This window comes from Staurois parvus, unplaced genomic scaffold, assembly GCF_062004578.1.
Source record: "Staurois parvus isolate SC_StPar_1 unplaced genomic scaffold, SC_StPar_1.0 ptg003044l, whole genome shotgun sequence".
Classification (NCBI taxonomy): Eukaryota; Metazoa; Chordata; class Amphibia; order Anura; family Ranidae; genus Staurois; species Staurois parvus.
Genome location: NW_028320840.1, coordinates 1 through 12,012, shown reverse-complemented (window position 1 = coordinate 12,012; position 12,012 = coordinate 1). Strand labels below are relative to the sequence as shown.

Sequence of the window (12,012 nt, the reverse complement as noted above, 5' to 3'; positions counted from 1 at the left end):
GGTCATAATGTCATGGTGGGTGGTCATAATGTCATGGTGGGTGGTCATAATGTCATGGAGGGTGGTCATAATGTTCTGGCTACTCTGTGTATATGTGTACGGCGGGTGTTCCACCCACAATGGACCTCTTGGACATACGGGAGTCACATGCATCCTCTGTCCGGGTCCCACGCTCTGCACACGGCCTTTATGAAGAATTACCGGTAGAAGCTCCGGCTCCAGGGAGCTCAAACTGCTGAAACATTCTTTTCATGGACCAAGATGGCGATGGGTTGACTTTGCTCCACATTAGAGAGATTTGTCTTTAATTCCTTCCATGAAAGGCGGAGCCGAGGACAAGCGCCTCTCTGGATATATTTGCTCGCCACCCACACTCCTCCTCTCTCCTTCTAGACGCATTTTTAAGCAGAATCCTATTGAAAAGACATCCTGCAGGGATGCAGAACATGCTTGTATCTATGGAGATTGCCATGGCAACTGAGAACATCATTCTCTGCTTCCTCCGTGATGTCACGTGAATCTCGGCTCCGTTCACATCCCAGCAATATCTTTTCAGCACCATTTCACTTGATTGCTGCATTACTACGTCTGCCTGACGTGAAATCTGCTGGTTCAGCATTGATGAATGATTCCGACTCGGATGAAACAAAAGTATGCTCTCTGGTGTTCTTCATATGTCAGCTTCTCTGGTGTTCTTCATATGTCAGCTTCTCTGGTGTTCTTCATATGTCAGCTTCTCTGGTGTTCTTCATATGTCAGCTTCTCTGGTGTTCTTCATATGTCAGCTTCTCTGGTGTTCTTCATATGTCAGCTTCTCTGGTGTTCTTCATACGTCATGTTCTCTGGTGTTCTTCATATGTCAGCTTTTCTGGTGTTCTTCATATGTCATGTTCTCTGGTGTTCTTCATATGTCAGCTTCTCAGGTGTTCTTCATACGTCATGTTCTCTGGTGTTCTTCATATGTCAGCTTCTCTGGTGTTCTTCATATGTCAGCTTCTCTGGTGTTCTTCATATGTCAGCTTCTCTGGTGTTCTTCATATGTCAGCTTCTCTGGTGTTCTTCATATGTCAGCTTCTCTGGTGTTCTTCATACGTCATGTTCTCTGGTGTTCTTCATACGTCATGTTCTCAGGTGTTCTTCATATGTCAGCTTCTCAGGTGTTCTTCATATGTCAGCTTCTCTGGTGTTCTTCATATGTCAGCTTCTCTGGTGTTCTTCATATGTCAGCTTCTCAGGTGTTCTTCATATGTCAGCTTCTCTGGTGTTCTTCATATGTCAGCTTCTCAGGTGTTCTTCATATGTCAGCTTCTCTGGTGTTCTTCATATGTCAGCTTCTCTGGTGTTCTTCATATGTCAGCTTCTCTGGTGTTCTTCATATGTCAGCTTCTCTGGTGTTCTTCATATGTCAGCTTCTCTAGTGTTCTTCATACGTCAGCTTCTCAGGTGTTCTTCATACGTCATGTTCTCAGGTGTTCTTCATACGTCATGTTCTCAGGTGTTCTTCATATGTCAGCTTCTCTGGTGTTCTTCATATGTCAGCTTCTCTGGTGTTCTTCATATGTCAGCTTCTCAGGTGTTCTTCATATGTCAGCTTCTCAGGTGTTCTTCATATGTCAGCTTCTCAGGTGTTCTTCATACGTCATGTTCTCAGGTGTTCTTCATATGTCAGCTTCTCTGGTGTTCTTCATATGTCAGCTTCTCAGGTGTTCTTCATATGTCAGCTTCTCAGGTGTTCTTCATATGTCAGCTTCTCAGGTGTTCTTCATACGTCATGTTCTCAGGTGTTCTTCATATGTCAGCTTCTCTGGTGTTCTTCATATGTCAGCTTCTCTGGTGTTCTTCATATGTCAGCTTCTCAGGTGTTCTTCATACGTCATGTTCTCTGGTGTTCTTCATATGTCAGCTTCTCTGGTGTTCTTCATATGTCAGCTTCTCTGGTGTTCTTCATATGTCAGCTTCTCTGGTGTTCTTCATATGTCAGCTTCTCTGGTGTTCTTCATATGTCAGCTTCTCTGGTGTTCTTCATATGTCAGCTTCTCAGGTGTTCTTTATACACTATATTGCCAAAAGTATTGGGACGCCCTTCCAAATCATGTGATTCAGGTGCTCCAATCCCCTCCATATCATGTGATTCAGGTGTTCCAATCCCCTCCATATCATGTGATTCAGGTGTTCCAATCCCCTCCCAATCATGTGCTTCAGGTGTTCCAATCCCCTCCATATCATGTGATTCAGGTGTTCCAATCCCCTCCATATCATGTGATTCAGGTGTTCCAATCCCCTCCCAATCATGTGATTCAGTGTTCCAATCCCCTCCATATCATGTGATTCAGGTGTTCCAATCCCCTCCATATCATGTGATTCAGGTGTTCCAATCCCCTCCATATCATGTGATTCAGGTGTTCCAATCCCCTCCATATCATGTGATTCAGGTGTTCCAATCTCATCCATATCATGTGATTCAGGTGTTCCAATCCCCTCCATATCATGTGATTCAGGTGTTCCAATCCCCTCCATATCATGTGATTCAGGTGTTCCAATCCCCTCCATATCATGTGATTCAGGTGTTCCAATCCCCTCCCAATCATGTGATTCAGGTGTTCCAATCCCCTCCCAATCATGTGCTTCAGGTGTTCCAATCCCCTCCATATCATGTGATTCAGGTGTTCCAATCCCCTCCATATCATGTGATTCAGGTGTTCCAATCCCCTCCCAATCATGTGATTCAGTGTTCCAATCCCCTCCATATCATGTGATTCAGGTGTTCCAATCCCCTCCATATCATGTGATTCAGGTGTTCCAATCCCCTCCATATCATGTGATTCAGGTGTTCCAATCCCCTCCATATCATGTGATTCAGGTGTTCCAATCCCCTCCATATCATGTGATTCAGGTGTTCCAATCTCATCCATATCATGTGATTCAGGTGTTCCAATCCCCTCCATATCATGTGATTCAGGTGCTCCAATCCCCTCCATATCATGTGATTCAGGTGCTCCAATCCCCTCCATGGACACAGGTGTATACAATCAAGCCCCTAGGCATGCAGACGGCTTCTACAAACATTGGTGAAAGAATGGGTCGCTCTCAGGAGCTCAGTGACTCCAAGCGTGGTCCCGTGATAGGTGGCCACCTGGGCAATAAGTCCATCCGTGACATTTCCTGGCTACTAAATATTCCACGCTCAACTGTTAGTGGGATTATAACAAAGTGGAAGCAACTGGGAACAACAGCCACTCAGCCACCAAGTGGTAGGCCACGTCACATGACAGGGCGGGGTCAGCGCATGCTGAAGCGCACAGTGCGCAGAAGTCACCAACTGTCTGCAGAGTCAATAGCTAAAGACCTCCAAACTTGGTGTGGCCTTCAGATGAGCCCAACAACAGTGTGTAGAGAGCTTCATGGAATGGGTTTCCATGGCCGAGCAGCTGCATCCAAGCCTTCCATCACCAAGTGCAATGCAAAGCGTCAGATGCCGTGGTGTAAAGCACGCCGCCACTGGACTCTAGAGCAGTGGAGGAGTGTTCTCTGGAGTGACCAATCACGCTTCTCTGTCTGGCAATCCGATGGACGTGTCTGGGTTTGGTGGTGGCCAGGAGAACGGTACTTGCCTGACTGCATTGTGCCAAGTGTAAAGTTTGGTGGAGGGGGGATTATGGTGTGGGGGTGTTCCTCAGGGGTTGGGCTTGGCCCTCTAGTTCCAGTGAAGGGAACTCTTAAGGCACCATTTTGGACAATTTCATGCCCCCAACTTTGTGGGAGGAGTTTGGGGATGACCCCTTCCTGTTCCAACATGACTGCCCCCCAGTGCACAAAGCAAGGTCCATAAAGACATGGAGGAGCCAGTTTGGGGTGGAGGAACTTGACTGTCCTGCACAGAGTCCTGACCTCAACCCCATAGAACACCTTTGGGATGAATTAGAGCGGAGACTGTGAGCCAGGCCCCTCCCCCGACATCAGTGCCTCCTCCCCCGACATCAGTGCCCCTCCCCCGACATCAGTGCCTGACCTGACAAATGTGCTTCTGGAAGAATGGTCCAACCTTCCCATAGACACCCTCCTAAACCTTGTGGACGGCCTTCCCAGAAGAGGCAAAGGGCGGGGCCAACTCAATATTGAACCCTACGGACTAAGACTGGGGGGCCATTAAAGGTCATGTGTGTGGGAAGGGCGGGGCCAACTCAATACTGAACCCTACGGACTAAGACTGGGGGGCCATTAAAGGTCATGTGCGGGGAAAGGGCGGGGCCAACTCAATATTGAACCCCACGGACTAAGACTGGGGGGCCATTAAAGGTCATGTGCGTGGAAAGGCCTGCAGCCCGATACTTGGGGCAATATCGTGTATATACGGGGGGGCAATACTTGGGGCAATATCGTGTATATACGGGGGGGCAATACTTGGGGCAATATCGTGTATATACGGGGGGGACAATACTTGGGGCAATATCGTGTATATACGGGGGGGACAATACTTGGGGCAATATTGTGTATATACGGGGCGGGGACAATACTTGGGGCAATATAGTGTATATACGGGGGAAGACAATACTTGGGGCAATATCGTGTATATACGGGGGGGGGACAATACTTGGGGCAATATCGTGTATATACGGGGGGGACAATACTTGGGGCACTATCGTGTATATACGGGGGGGACAATACTTGGGGCAATATCGTGTATATACGGGGGGGCAATACTTGGGGCAATATCGTGTATATACGGGGGGGCAATACTTGGGGCAATATCGTGTATATACGGGGGGGGGCAATACTTGGGGCAATATCATGTATATACGGGGGGGAGCAATACTTGGGGCAATATCGTGTATATACGGGGGGGGGGCAATACTTGGGGCAATATCGTGTATATACGGGGGGCGGGGACAATACTTGGGGCAATATCGTGTATATACGGGGGGGCAATACTTGGGGCAATATCGTGTATATACGGGGGGGGCAATACTTGGGGCAATATCGTGTATATACGGGGGGGGCAATACTTGGGGCAATATCGTGTATATACGGGGGGGGGGCAATACTTGGGGCAATATCGTGTATATACGGGGGGGGCAATACTTGGGGCAATATAGTGTATATACGGGGGGGGGCAATACTTGGGGCAATATCGTGTATATACGGGGGGCGGGGACAATACTTGGGGCAATATCGTGTATATACGGGGGGGCAATACTTGGGGCAATATCGTGTATATACGGGGGGGGCAATACTTGGGGCAATATCGTGTATATACGGGGGGGGCAATACTTGGGGCAATATCGTGTATATACGGGGGGGGGGCAATACTTGGGGCAATATCGTGTATATACGGGGGGGGCAATACTTGGGGCAATATCGTGTATATACGGGGGGGGCAATACTTGGGGCAATATCGTGTATATACGGGGGGGGGGGGGCAATACTTGGGGCAATATCGTGTATATACGGGGGGGGGGGGGCAATACTTGGGGCAATATCGTGTATATACGGGGGGGGGCAATACTTGGGGTAATATCGTGTATGTAAGCTCCTGAAATATTCTTTGAATGTCAGTGAACAGCAGAAGATGCATCTAAGTGCAGCAAGTTGAGGAATTTGTTGACAGAACAGCAGGAAATGCGCTCACATGTAGTGGAGTAAAGGAAGGCGTCTCCGGAACCTCCGGAAGTCATAGAGCAGCTATTCGGGGTCATGCAGTGCAAATCCACCAGCAGCATAGAAAGTAACACCAGAGTGGGTCTGACAGCGTGGGAAAGTTCCTGGATGTTGTCTGTCACTGGGGGTGTGGCTACAGATTATAGTACTGCCTCTGAGCCTTTATATATATATATGACTTACTGAGGGTGACACCCGTCCCCCTCCATGACACCCTCAGTGAGAGTACTCCCGTCCCCCCTCCATGACACCCTCAGTGTGTATACTCCCATCCCCCTCCATGACACCCTCAGTGAGTATACTCCCGTCCCTCTCCATGACACCCTCAGTGTGTATACTCCCGTCCCCCTCCATGACACCCTCAGTGTGTATACTCCCATCCCCCTCCATGACACCCGCAGTGAGTGTGCTCCCGTCCCCCTCCATGACACCCTCAGTGAGAATACTCTTGTCCCCCTCCATGACACCCTCAGTGAGAATACTCCCGTCCCCCCTCCATGACACCCTCAGTGAGAATACTCTTGTCCCCCTCCATGACACCCTCAGTGAGAATACTCTTGTCCCCCTTCATGACACCCTCAGTGAGTATACTCCCGTCCCCCCTCCATGACACCCTCAGTGTGTATACTCCCATCCCCCTCCATGACACCCTCAGTGAGTATACTCCCGTCCCCCTCCATGACACCCTCAGTGAGTATATTCCCGTCCCCCCACCCTTGACACCCACAGTGAGTATACTCCCGCCCCCCCTCCATGACACCCTCAGTGAGTATACTCCCATCCCTCTCCATGACACCCTCAGTGAGTATACTCCCGCCCCCCCTCCATGACACCCTCAGTGTGTATACTCCTGCCCCCCCCTCCATGACACCCTCAGTGAGTATACTCCCGTCCCCCTCCATGACACCCTCAGTGAGTATACTCCCATCCCTCTCCATGACACCCTCAGTGGGTATACTCCCACCCCCCCTCCATGACACCCTCAGTGAGTATACTCCCATCCCTCTCCATGACACCCTCAGTGGGTATACTCCCACCCCCCCTCCATGACACCCTCAGTGAGTATACTCCCATCCCTCTCCATGACACCCTCAGTGGGTATACTCCCACCCCCCCTCCATGACACCCACAGTGAGTATACTCCCATCCCTCTCCATGACACCCTCAGTGGGTATACTCCCACCCCCCCTCCATGACACCCTCAGTGAGTATACTCCCATCCCTCTCCATGACACCCTCAGTGGGTATACTCCCACCCCCCCTCCATGACACCCTCAGTGAGTATACTCCCATCCCTCTCCATGACACCCTCAGTGGGTATACTCCCACCCCCCCTCCATGACACCCTCAGTGTGTATACTCCCATCCCCCTGCCTGCCCTCCCCCTCAGTATTCACTCCCCTCCCACTGTGAGATGTTTTATGTCCAGAATGCTGCAAATGACTGCAATGGTGGGGCTGTGAATAAGGAGCTCGTTAGAGGAAGCTGAGTAATATCGGAATATTAATGACGTTACCAAAGGATTCTATGTAGTACTTCAGGGGAGTCCATATAACTGTCACAGAGCCGCAATCGTGTCTTTAAGCTCATAAACTGCTTTCTCATTTCAATTCAAATTTTTAGACTGTATCTGAAAAGGTGAATTCAATTAATCCGTCTCCTCACCCCCACACTGCCACCGCTTTACGGGAATTATACGCTTGAGATTGATCACATGATCTGTCAGGACCTGAACCTGTGAGCTCTGTGGTGTCTGAGTGGGGCTCTTCGCATGGTGCCACATGGATCTTGTTTCTGGTGACCCTTCAACTCTTCACTCCTCTTATGAACTTCCTGATTTAAGCCATGTCTCTGCAATTCCTGATTGACAGATTATTGTGCTCTCCAGCTGTTATCTTGCTCCTTGGGATGTCCCCCACACTCCTCTCCTGTACATACTGACCACTGTCACACCCCCCACACTCCTCTCCTGTACATACTGACCACTGTCACACCCCCCACACTCTTCTCCTGTACATACTGACCACTTTCACCCCCCCCCACACTCCTCTCCTGTACATACTGACCACTGTCACACCCCCCACACTCCTCTCCTGTACATACTGACCACTGTCACACCCCCCACACTCTTCTCCTGTACATACTGACCACTGTCACACCCCCCACACTCTTCTCCTGTACATACTGACCACTGTCACCCCCCACACACTCCTCTCCTGTACATACTGACCACTGTCACACCCCCCACACTCTTCTCCTGTACATACTGACCACTGTCACACCCCCCACACTCCTCTCCTGTACATACCAATCACTGTCATACCCCCCACACTCCTCTCCTGTACATACCGATCACTGTCACATACCCCACACTCCTCTCCTGTACATACCGATCACTGTCATACCTCCACACTCCTCTCCTGTAACTACTGACCACTGTCACACCCCCCACACTCCTCTCCTGTACATATTGATCACTGTCATACCCCCCACACTCCTCTCCTGTACATACTGATCACTGTCACACCCCCCACACTCTTCTCCTGTACATACTGACCACTGTCACACCCCCCACACTCCTCTCCTGTACATACCGATCACTGTCATACCCCCCACACTCCTCTCCTGTACATACCGATCACTGTCACACCCCCCACACTCCTCTCCTGTACATACCGATCACTGTCATACCTCCACACTCCTCTCCTGTAACTAATGACCACTGTCACACCCCCCACACTCCTCTCCTGTACATACTGATCACTGTCATACCCCCCACACTCCTCTCCTGTACATACTGATCACTGTCATACCCCTCACACTCCTCTCCTGTACATACTGATCACTGTCATACCCCCCACACTCCTCTCCTGTACATACTGATCACTGTCACACCCCCCACACTCCTCTCCTGTACATACCGATCACTGTCATACCCCCCACACTCCTCTCCTGTACATACCGATCACTGTCACACCGACCACACTCCTCTCTTGTACATACCGATCACTGTCACACCCCCCACACTCCTCTCCTGTACATACCAATCACTGTCACACCCCCCACACTCCTCTCCTGTACATAACGATCACTGTCACACCCCCTACACTCCTCTCCTGTACATACCGATCACTGTCATACCTCCACACTCCTCTCCTGTACATACCGATCACTGTCTTACCCCCCACACTCCTCTCCTGTACATTCCGATCACTGTTATACCTCCACACTCCTCTCCTGTACATACCGATCACTGTCATACCTCCACACTCCTCTCCTGTACATACCGATCACTGTCACACCCCCCACACTCCTCTCCTGTACATACCGATCACTGTTATACCTCCACACTCCTCTCCTGTACATACCGATCACTGTCATGCCTCCACACTCCTCTCCTGTACATACCGATCACTGTCACACCCCCCACACTCCTCTCCTGTACATACAGATCACTGTTATACCTCCACACTCCTCTCCTGTACATACCGATCACTGTCATACCTCCACACTCCTCTCCTGTACATACCGATCACTGTCACACCTCCCACACTCCTCTCCTGTACATACCGATCAATGTCACACACCCCACACTCCTCTCCTGTACATACCGATCACTGTCACACCCTCCACACTCCTCTCCTGTACACACCGATCACTGTCACACCTCCACACTCCTCTCCTGTACATACCGATCACTGTCACACCTCCCACACTCCTCTCCTGTACATACCGATTAATGTCACACACCCCACACTCCTCTCCTGTACATACTGATCACTGTCACACCCTCCACACTCCTCTCCTGTACATACCAATCACTGTCACACCCTCCACACTCCTCTCCTGTACACACCGATCACTGTCACACCTCCACACTCCTCTCCTGTACATACCGATCACTGTCATACCTTCACACTCCTCTCCTGTACATACCGATCACTGTCATACCTTCACACTCCTCTCCTGTACATACCGATCACTGTCACACCTCCACACTCCTCTCCTGTACATACCGATCACTGTCACACCTCCACACTCCTCTCCTGTACGTACCGATCACTGTCACACCTCCCACACTCCTCTCTTGTACATACCGATCAGTGTCACACACCCCACACTCCTCTCCTGTACATACCGATCACTGTCATACCCTCCACACTCCTCTCCTGTACGTACCGATCACTGTCATACCCCCCACTCCTCTGCTGTACATACCGATCACTGTCATACCTCCACACTCCTCTCCTGTACATACCGATCACTGTCATACCCCCCACACTCCTCTCCTGTACATACCGATCACTGTCATACCTCCACACTCCTCTGCTGTACATACCGATCACTGTCACACCCCCCACTCCTCTGCTGTACATACCGATCACTGTCATACCCTCCACACTCCTCTCCTGTACATACCGATCACTGTCATACCTCCACACTCCTCTCCTGTACATACCGATCACTGTCATACCCCCACACTCCTCTGCTGTACATACCGATCACTGTCACACCCCCCACACTCCTCTCCTGTACATACCGATCACTGTCACACCCCCCACACTCCTCTCCTGTACATACCAGTCACTGTCACACCCCCCACACTCCTCTCCTGTACATACCGATCACTGTCATACCCCCCATACTCCTCTGCTGTACATACCGATCACTGTCACACCCCCCACACTCCTCTCCTGTACATACCGATCACTGTCATACCCCCACACTCCTCTGCTGTACATACCGATCACTGTCACACCCCCCACACTCCTCTCCTGTACATACCGATCACTGTCACACCCCCCACACTCCTCTCCTGTACATACCGATCACTGTCACACCCCCCACACTCCTCTCCTGTACATACCGATCACTGTCACACCCCCCACACTCCTCTCCTGTACATACCGATCACTGTCACACCCCCACACTCCTCTCCTGTACATACTGATCACTGTCACACCCCCCACACTCCTCTCCTGTACATACCGATCACTGTCATACCTCCACACTCCTCTCCTGTACATACCGATCACTGTCACACCCCCCACACTCCTCTCCTGTACATACCGATCACTGTCACACCCCCCACACTCCTCTCCTGTACATCCCGGTCACTGTCACACCCCCCACACTCCTCTGCTGTACATACCGATCACTGTCATACCTCCACACTCCTCTCCTGTACATACCGATCACTGTCACACCCCCCACACTCCTCTCCTGTACATACCGATCACTGTCACACCCCCCACACTCCTCTCCTGTACATCCCGGTCACTGTCACACCCCCCACACTCCTCTGCTGTACATACCGATCACTGTCATACCTCCACACTCCTCTCCTGTACATACCGATCACTGTCACACCCCCCCACACTCCTCTCCTGTACATACCGATCACTGTCACACCCCCCACACTCCTCTCCTGTACATACCGATCACTGTCATACCCCCCACACTCCTCTCCTGTACATACCGATCACTGTCATACCTCCACACTCCTCTCCTGTACATACCGATCACTGTCATACCTCCACACTCCTCTCCTGTACATACTGATCACTGTCACACCCCCACACTCCTCTCCTGTACATACCAATCATTGTCACACCCCCCACACTCCTCTCCTGTACATACTGATCACTGTCACACCCCCCACACTCCTCTCCTGTACATACCGATCACTGTCACACCCCCCACACTCCTCTCCTGTACATACTGATCACTGTCACACCCCCACACTCCTCTCCTGTACATACCAATCATTGTCACACCCCCCACACTCCTCTCCTGTACATACTGATCACTGTCACACCCCCCACACTCCTCTCCTGTACATACTGATCACTGTCACACCCCCCACACTCCTCTCCTGTACATACCAATCATTGTCACACCCCCCACACTCCTCTCCTGTACATACCGATCACTGTCACACCCCCCACACTCCTCTACTGTCACACCCCCCACACTCCTCTACTGTCACACCCCCCACACTCCTCTACTGTCACACCCCCCACACTCCATCTATTGTGTCGGAGGGATTTTATCACTTTCAGAGTATCCCTAACCTTAAGTCCATCTCTTCTCCCCTTTTTCTCTTCTTTCATCCAATCATCCTTTCTTCTTTCCACCCATCGCTGCCCCATTGATATGTATTCCTTTTGTGGTGTAACAGGTTTTATTATCACCTACATCAGTGGTTGGCATCTTTCACAGACGTCGTTCTTGTTTTCCAGGGGAGGAGCCTGTTCAGATCCCTGTATGGAGGAAAGCCTGCCAATCATTGCTGAGGTGCCCACAGTAAGTCATTTCCATTCTGAAAAACTATTAAATATGTAACAAACGTCAGTG

At 50.6% G+C, this 12,012-nt stretch overlaps 1 long non-coding RNA gene across 1 annotated transcript in view; it reads left to right on the top strand.

The window, feature by feature from the left end:
• LOC149428678 (uncharacterized) overlaps positions 1 to 11,965 on the top strand; it is a 44,951-nt gene extending 32,986 nt beyond the window's left edge. The window contains exon 3 of the long non-coding RNA XR_016310696.1: positions 11,898 to 11,965. This is a non-coding gene — a long non-coding RNA (uncharacterized LOC149428678). The remainder of the gene's footprint in view (positions 1 to 11,897) is intronic.
• Positions 11,966 to 12,012: the final 47 nt, after the last annotated feature.